Source organism: Lates calcarifer, linkage group LG5, assembly GCF_001640805.2.
Source record: "Lates calcarifer isolate ASB-BC8 linkage group LG5, TLL_Latcal_v3, whole genome shotgun sequence".
In the NCBI taxonomy this organism is placed as follows: domain Eukaryota; kingdom Metazoa; phylum Chordata; class Actinopteri; family Centropomidae; genus Lates; species Lates calcarifer.
The window spans coordinates 589,171-598,713 of NC_066837.1; the positions used below are offsets into that span (position 1 = coordinate 589,171).

The 9,543-nt window shown below is 30.2% G+C and overlaps 2 protein-coding genes across 2 annotated transcripts in view; both read right to left on the bottom strand.

The window, feature by feature from the left end:
- LOC108882294 (E3 ubiquitin-protein ligase TRIM21) overlaps positions 1 to 9,543 on the bottom strand; it is a 162,954-nt gene that overhangs the window by 99,395 nt on the left and 54,016 nt on the right. The gene's annotated exons all lie outside the window — the stretch shown is intronic.
- Positions 1 to 9,543, bottom strand: part of LOC108882293 (E3 ubiquitin-protein ligase TRIM21) — an 82,028-nt gene that overhangs the window by 18,458 nt on the left and 54,027 nt on the right. The window lies entirely within an intron of this gene.

Genomic DNA, 9,543 nt, shown 5'->3' on the forward strand with positions numbered 1-9,543 from the left:
CCCTAGCAACTATTAGAGGTAACCCTAACCCTACAACTATCATAACCCTAGCACTCAACCCTAACCCTAACCTAGACCTAATACCCTAACAACTATTTCAGGTATGACACCATGACAATTAATGACACTTTGACCCCATAGAATAGAAAGAACTTTATTCATTCTCAAAGGGAAATTCAGCTTTGCTCATAAAGATAAACAACCACATTTCCACTCATCAATAATAATGCAATAGTAAAAAAACAGATATGAAATAAATTATAACAAATACATGAATAGAAATTAAAAATTACTCAGACATTTTTATGACATTTTTGTCACCTTACTATACTATGACATTTTTATGACATTTTTGATGTCTTACTATACTATGACATTTTTATGACATTTTTGATGTCTTACTATACTATGACATTTTTATGACATTTTTGACTACATACTTTTCTATGACATTTTTATGACATTTTTTACCACATACTTTTCTATGACATTTTTATGATATTTTTGACTACATACTTTTCTATGACATTTTTATGACATTTTTTACCACATACTTTTCTATGACATTTTTATGACATTTTTGACCACATACTTTTCTATGACATTTTTATGATATTTTTGACCACATACTTTTCTATGACATTTTTATGACATTTTTTACCACATACTTTTCTATGACATTTTTATGATATTTTTGACTACATACTATACTATGACATTTTTATGATGTTTTTGATGCCTTACTATACTATGACATTTTTATGTCATTTTTGACTACATACTTTTCTATGACATTTTTATGACATTTTTGATGCCTTACTATACTATGACATTTTTATGATATTTTTGACTACATACTATACTATGACATTTTTATGATGTTTTTGACCACTTACTATACTATGACATTTTTATGTCATTTTTGACTACATACTTTTCTATGACATTTTTATGACATTTTTGATGCCTTACTATACTATGACATTTTTATGATATTTTTGACCACATACTTTTATATGACATTTTTATGATATTGTTGACCACATACTTTTCTATGACATTTTTATGACATTTTTGATGTCTCACTATATTATGACATTTTTATGACATTTTTGACCACATACTTTTCTATGACATTTTTATATTTTTGACCACATACTTTTCTATGACATTTTTATGACATTTTTTACCACATACTTTTCTATGACATTTTTATGACATTTTTGATGTCTTACTATATTATGACATTTTTATGACATTTTTGATGCCTTACTATACTATGACATTTTTATGATATTTTTGACTACATACTTTTCGATGACATTTTTATGACATTTTTGATGCCTTACTATACTATGACATTTTTATGATATTTTTGACCACATACTTTTCTATGACATTTTTATGACATTTTTGATGTCTTACTATATTATGACATTTTTATGACATTTTTGACTACATACTTTTCTATGACATTTTTATGACATTTTTTACCACATACTTTTCTATGACATTTTTATGATGTTTTTGATGCCTTACTATACTATGACATTTTTATGTCATTTTTGACTACATACTTTTCTATGACATTTTTATGACATTTTTGATGCCTTACTATACTATGACATTTTTATGATATTTTTGACTACATACTATACTATGACATTTTTATGATGTTTTTGACCACTTACTATACTATGACATTTTTATGTCATTTTTGACTACATACTTTTCTATGACATTTTTATGACATTTTTGATGCCTTACTATACTATGACATTTTTATGATATTTTTGACTACATACTTTTCTATGACATTTTTATGATATTTTTGACCACATACTTTTATATGACATTTTTATGATATTGTTGACCACATACTTTTCTATGACATTTTTATGATATTTTTGACCACATACTTTTCTATGACATTTTTATGACATTTTTGATGTCTCACTATATTATGACATTTTTATGACATTTTTGACCACATACTTTTCTATGACATTTTTATGTCATTTTTGACCACATACTTTTCGATGACATTTTTATGACATTTTTGACCACATACTTTTCTATGACATTTTTATGACATTTTTGATGTCTTACTATATTATGACATTTTTATGACATTTTTGATGCCTTACTATACTATGACATTTTTATGATATTTTTGACCACATACTTTTATATGACATTTTTATGATATTTTTGACCACATACTTTTCTATGACATTTTTATGATATTTTTGACCACATACTTTTCTATGACATTTTTATGACATTTTTTACCACATACTTTTCTATGACATTTTTATGACATTTTTGATGTCTCACTATATTATGACATTTTTATGACATTTTTGACCACATACTTTTCTATGACATTTTTATATTTTTGACCACATACTTTTCTATGACATTTTTATGACATTTTTTACCACATACTTTTCTATGACATTTTTATGACATTTTTGATGTCTTACTATATTATGACATTTTTATGACATTTTTGATGCCTTACTATACTATGACATTTTTATGACATTTTTGACTACATACTTTTCTATGACATTTTTATGTCATTTTTGACCACATACTTTTCTATGACATTTTTATGTCATATTTGACTACATACTATACTATGACATTTTTATGATGTTTTTGACCACTTACTATACTATGACATTTTTATGTCATTTTTGACTACATACTTTTCTATGACATTTTTATGACATTTTTGATGCCTTACTATACTATGACATTTTTATGATATTTTTGACTACATACTTTTCTATGACATTTTTATGATATTTTTGACCACATACTTTTATATGACATTTTTATGATATTGTTGACCACATACTTTTCTATGACATTTTTATGACATTTTTGATGTCTCACTATATTATGACATTTTTATGACATTTTTGACCACATACTTTTCTATGACATTTTTATATTTTTGACCACATACTTTTCTATGACATTTTTATGACATTTTTTACCACATACTTTTCTATGACATTTTTATGACATTTTTGATGTCTTACTATATTATGACATTTTTATGACATTTTTGATGCCTTACTATACTATGACATTTTTATGATATTTTTGACTACATACTTTTCGATGACATTTTTATGACATTTTTGATGCCTTACTATACTATGACATTTTTATGATATTTTTGACCACATACTTTTCTATGACATTTTTATGACATTTTTGATGTCTTACTATATTATGACATTTTTATGACATTTTTGACTACATACTTTTCTATGACATTTTTTACCACATACTTTTCTATGACATTTTTATGATGTTTTTGATGCCTTACTATACTATGACATTTTTATGTCATTTTTGACTACATACTTTTCTATGACATTTTTATGACATTTTTGATGCCTTACTATACTATGACATTTTTATGATATTTTTGACTACATACTATACTATGACATTTTTATGATGTTTTTGACCACTTACTATACTATGACATTTTTATGTCATTTTTGACTACATACTTTTCTATGACATTTTTATGACATTTTTGATGCCTTACTATACTATGACATTTTTATGATATTTTTGACTACATACTTTTCTATGACATTTTTATGATATTTTTGACCACATACTTTTATATGACATTTTTATGATATTGTTGACCACATACTTTTCTATGACATTTTTATGATATTTTTGACCACATACTTTTCTATGACATTTTTATGACATTTTTGATGTCTCACTATATTATGACATTTTTATGACATTTTTGACCACATACTTTTCTATGACATTTTTATGTCATTTTTGACCACATACTTTTCGATGACATTTTTATGACATTTTTGACCACATACTTTTCTATGACATTTTTATGACATTTTTGATGTCTTACTATATTATGACATTTTTATGACATTTTTGATGCCTTACTATACTATGACATTTTTATGATATTTTTGACCACATACTTTTATATGACATTTTTATGATATTTTTGACCACATACTTTTCTATGACATTTTTATGATATTTTTGACCACATACTTTTCTATGACATTTTTATGACATTTTTTACCACATACTTTTCTATGACATTTTTATGACATTTTTGATGTCTCACTATATTATGACATTTTTATGACATTTTTGACCACATACTTTTCTATGACATTTTTATATTTTTGACCACATACTTTTCTATGACATTTTTATGACATTTTTTACCACATACTTTTCTATGACATTTTTATGACATTTTTGATGTCTTACTATATTATGACATTTTTATGACATTTTTGATGCCTTACTATACTATGACATTTTTATGACATTTTTGACTACATACTTTTCTATGACATTTTTATGTCATTTTTGACCACATACTTTTCTATGACATTTTTATGTCATATTTGACTACATACTATACTATGACATTTTTATGATGTTTTTGACCACTTACTATACTATGACATTTTTATGTCATTTTTGACTACATACTTTTCTATGACATTTTTATGACATTTTTGATGCCTTACTATACTATGACATTTTTATGATATTTTTGACTACATACTTTTCTATGACATTTTTATGATATTTTTGACCACATACTTTTATATGACATTTTTATGATATTGTTGACCACATACTTTTCTATGACATTTTTATGATATTTTTGACCACATACTTTTCTATGACATTTTTATGACATTTTTTACCACATACTTTTCTATGACATTTTTATGACATTTTTGATGTCTCACTATATTATGACATTTTTATGACATTTTTGACCACATACTTTTCTATGACATTTTTATATTTTTGACCACATACTTTTCTATGACATTTTTATGACATTTTTTACCACATACTTTTCTATGACATTTTTATGACATTTTTGATGTCTTACTATATTATGACATTTTTATGACATTTTTGATGCCTTACTATACTATGACATTTTTATGACATTTTTGACTACATACTTTTCTATGACATTTTTATGTCATTTTTGACCACATACTTTTCTATGACATTTTTATGTCATATTTGACTACATACTATACTATGACATTTTTATGTCATTTTTGACTACATACTTTTCTATGACATTTTTATGACATTTTTGATGCCTTACTATACTATGACATTTTTATGACATTTTTGATGCCTTACTATACTATGACATTTTTATGATATTTTTGACCACATACTTTTCCATGACATTTTTATGACATTTTTGATGTCTTAGTATATTATTACATTTTTATGACATTTTTGACTACATACTTTTCTATGACATTTTTATGACATTTTTGACTACATACTTTTCTATGACATTTTTATGATATTTTTGACCACATACTTTTCTGACATTTTTATGATATTTTTGACCACATACCTTTCTATGACATTTTTATGATATTTTTGACCACATACTTTTCTATGACATTTTTGATGTCTTACTATATTATGACATTTTTATGACATTTTTGACTACATACTTTTCTATGACATTTTTATGACATTTTTGACTACATACTTTTCTATGACATTTTTATGACATTTTTGATGCCTTACTATACTATGACATTTTTATGTCATTTTTGACTACATACTTTTCTATGACATTTTTATGACATTTTTGATGTCTTACTATATTATGACATTTTTATGACATTTTTGATGCCTTACTATACTCTGACATTTTTATGATATTTTTGACCACATACTTTTATATGACATTTTTATGATATTTTTGACCACATACTTTTCTATGACATTTTTATGACATTTTTTACCACATACTTTTCTATGACATTTTTATGATATTTTTGACCACATACTTTTCTATGACATTTTTATGATGTTTTTGACCACTTACTATACTATGACATTTTTATGACATTTTCGATGCCTTACTATATTAAGTCATTTTTATGACATTTTTGACCACATACTATACTATGATTCTGCTCCATGTGGCAGCCTCTGATCGGTCGAATCGTTGTTGGAGGTCAACTCTAAGACCTCGGAGTTTGACTTTTTGAGCTGGAGTCTTCATTTCTGTTGTGAAATCTTTGACTTTTATACTCTTTGCTTTTGAAAATTCACTGAACACTCAAGCAGAGCAATCATCAAACGGTTTTCTTTTTGAAAACAACTACAAACCTTTTGTTTCTTAGATAAAAAACTGAGGTTGAGCCACATGAAACCTCATTCACACATTCATTCTTCAGAAAAACTTCCTTTCAATAGACTCTTAATATGAATTAATGTGTTTTCATAGTAGTTGGTGATGTGATCTGTAACAGTGGATCATATCTCCCATCACAGGTTTTGACTGTTCAACTTTAATCTGAAAATTAACTATAGCTGTTCACAGTGTAATGAAGTAGAAGTATAGTATTTAAATACCACAATATTATAATAAATACTACACTATAATATATATGTATAATAAAATATAATACAATATAATAAAACAGTGTAATACTTCAAATACTACAGTGAAGTACTAGTACCTCAGAACAAGTTTTATCTGTCCTCTCTCAGAGAACAGAGGAGAAAAATGAAGGTTTCTTCCTCTAAAGGTGATACCAGATTTTACCTTTATCACCTGAGGGCCGGCCCAGTGGGAGTCACCTGTCCCTGGTCGGTCAGGCGTTCCGGGCTCAGGCTCGTCAGGTCTCTTCATTAATGTCCTGGCAGCTGTCTGATGGAGCAGATACGGGTCCCGGCACGTAAACCGAGCCTCGTTATCAGCAGACAGGTGTGTAACTGAAGTCCCGCACACTGTCGCAAATCACAGGCCCACAGATGTAATCTGCCTCGGTTTAATCATCCTGCCTTTGTCCCAAACTTACTGCAGGATTCACTTTACTCTCTTTGTCAGGGACATTTCTCTGAGGGTTTCTGGCTGAGTAAAAGCAGGACTTTTAATTATAAAGCAGCCTCAGTTTGGCAGTGAAAGTCCTGCAGGTCAGAGCAGAGCAGCCGCTGAGGGAATAAATGTTCAGAGTGAGAAAAATTAGGATTTATAAAGCTTTGTTGATCAGTTCAAATGTGAATTTTAGTAGATTTGGAGGAAAAAAATTACCTCATTGGTTGATTTAAACTCCAGGTAGGGGGAGCAAAGCACCTGCTGCAGGTTACAGTTGTGTTGACAGGTTATGTTAGTATTGGGGAATTGATGGTGTTGTCCCACAATGCAACACACAACATGACAGAGATGAAAAAGAAAGTGAATAATGGCAGATATTGTGCATTAATTCTCAACATCTGTCAGGGTGTACGTGGAAAAAATGGAAAGAAAAACAAAGAAAACAATTCAAAAATGTAATTAAAACTTGCTCTAAATGTGCTGTGATTAAGATTTAAAAACATCCACAACAGTGTTGGATAAATGGTGGAAACAGTGAAGATCTGCAACTCAGCCAAACTCACTGATAAAACAGTCTCAGTCTAAACATCAACTGTGTCCTGTTCACTATCAGTAGTGGAAAAAGTAATCAGATACTTTACTGAAGTAAAAGTACCACACAGTAACACAGACACACTAACAGATGGAGGCAGTGGTATTCCAGCAGCTCCTGGTTAAATCCCTGTTTTCATCAGTGGAGTCTGGTAGAGATATATAGGGATGTTTCTGGTTAAACTGAAAGGATCTTCCTCTTCAATAAAAAGCTCTGTCTCTGTAGGAATCCTGTCATCATGTTGTCAGACACTGAGAAGAACAATCTGAGCAGAAACAAGAACTTTAGTGGACGGACTCTGACAGCAGCTGTTTCTAGGTTCACTGATCTTGATCAGTTCTGCACTGATTGTCAATCATTTACACCCAGAAACACAGAAAATAAAACCCAGGTTTAAAAACACCAGAGTTCTCCTTAAAGACACAAAACAGGAAATGGATGAATTAAAACGTGTGCAAGCTGCTTAAGCTCAAAAAGACGCAGACTGATGTGGAGATGTGTAGTGGAGATCTCCTGCCCCCTGGTGGCCAAAGGGCGAATAAAGCAGCTTTAACACACACACTCTCATAGCTCCACCTGCCGCCTCCAACAACATGGCTGAAAGTGTTTACCGCGGATCCTCTTCCTCGGACTCTTACCTGCAGGTGAAATGAAGTTACCTGAGAGTTACACTGAACTCTCAACGACCTCCACCCCGCCTCCCTCTGCTGCTCCATTAATTATTCCCAGGCCAATCACGGGTGGATAGTGACAGGTGAGAAGACAGGTTGGCGTCTGTCCCGCCGCTGGAAGCTTTTACAGACGACATCCACACTAACAAACAACGGGACAGGTTTCACTTTGAAGACGTTTCCTGACGTCCTCGCTGCGTTAACATCACCTGGCAAACAAACTGCAGACACACAAACTGCACAGGGTCATTTTGGACTTTCTGTTATCACCAGTTAAAGCTGAAGTAGAAACCAAGAAATAATATTTATGTGCTTCTAAAATTACAAAGACATAAAACTACACAGTATTTTTTACTTTTTTCAGCTCCAGATCACATCATTTAAACTGAGCGGTATTGATAGATTTTGTAGAAATGACTTAATATTTCTATTTCAAAGTTATTTTAATTAGTTTTTCTATTTCTTATCTTTCGGTTTGATTAAAACTGTGTCCATCAAACATCGGTGAGTGTCAGGAATCTCCCACAAACACATCTGTTGATGGCCGACTTCACGTTGGAGATAAACTGAGATAAACAGACTTTATTACAACAGCAAGAGAGAGGGACAAATAAAGTACAATAAAAAACAAATAATAATAATAATAATAAAAAGAAGCCTAAAGGTAAAATCTTAATAAAACCTCACATTAAATCTCATGGAGCCACTGATTTGAAAGCTATTGTACTAATGTCAGTGGAAACTGAGCTTTATTTTCATTTTATCTGTTATTTTATTTCTTAGCAGCAAATTGTGTTTAATGTTCAGAAAAAAAAAGATCTTAAATCAACATTATTTAATTATTTAAACTGTGAGCTTCAGACTGTGATGGTTCAGTGTAACAGGGAGAACAGACCCTCTGTCTGAACACCTGTCGTTTTCAGGTTGGATCTCCCTCTGACTGAGAGAGAGTCAGCAGATTAAACTGCTGGAATCAGACCCAGAGAGTTCAGAGTGATGCTGAACTGTAGATCAGTTAAAAACCAGCATTGATCTCTGATATTCAGGAAACTGACGCAGATATCAAGAGTTAGAAACAGAGTTTGGTGTTTGTGACAGCCACAGCTTCATCACTGATAACGACAACTTGAGGAAATAAAAAAGTATTTTTCCTTCGACCAGACGTTGAAAGTTTTCACAGATTCACTGTCGTCTGTTCAGCCTGATTTCACCTTGTAAAGAAAACGTCTGTGAACCTGATGCTTGAGCTGCTCTTTGTCCATAACTCGGCCACAGACTGACTCTGACGTTTCTCTGTTTACTCTCAGGCTGTGGGTGAAAATCCAGATTTCTGGCTCCTGTGTTTGTGCAGTTTTAGTCTTTTACAGCTC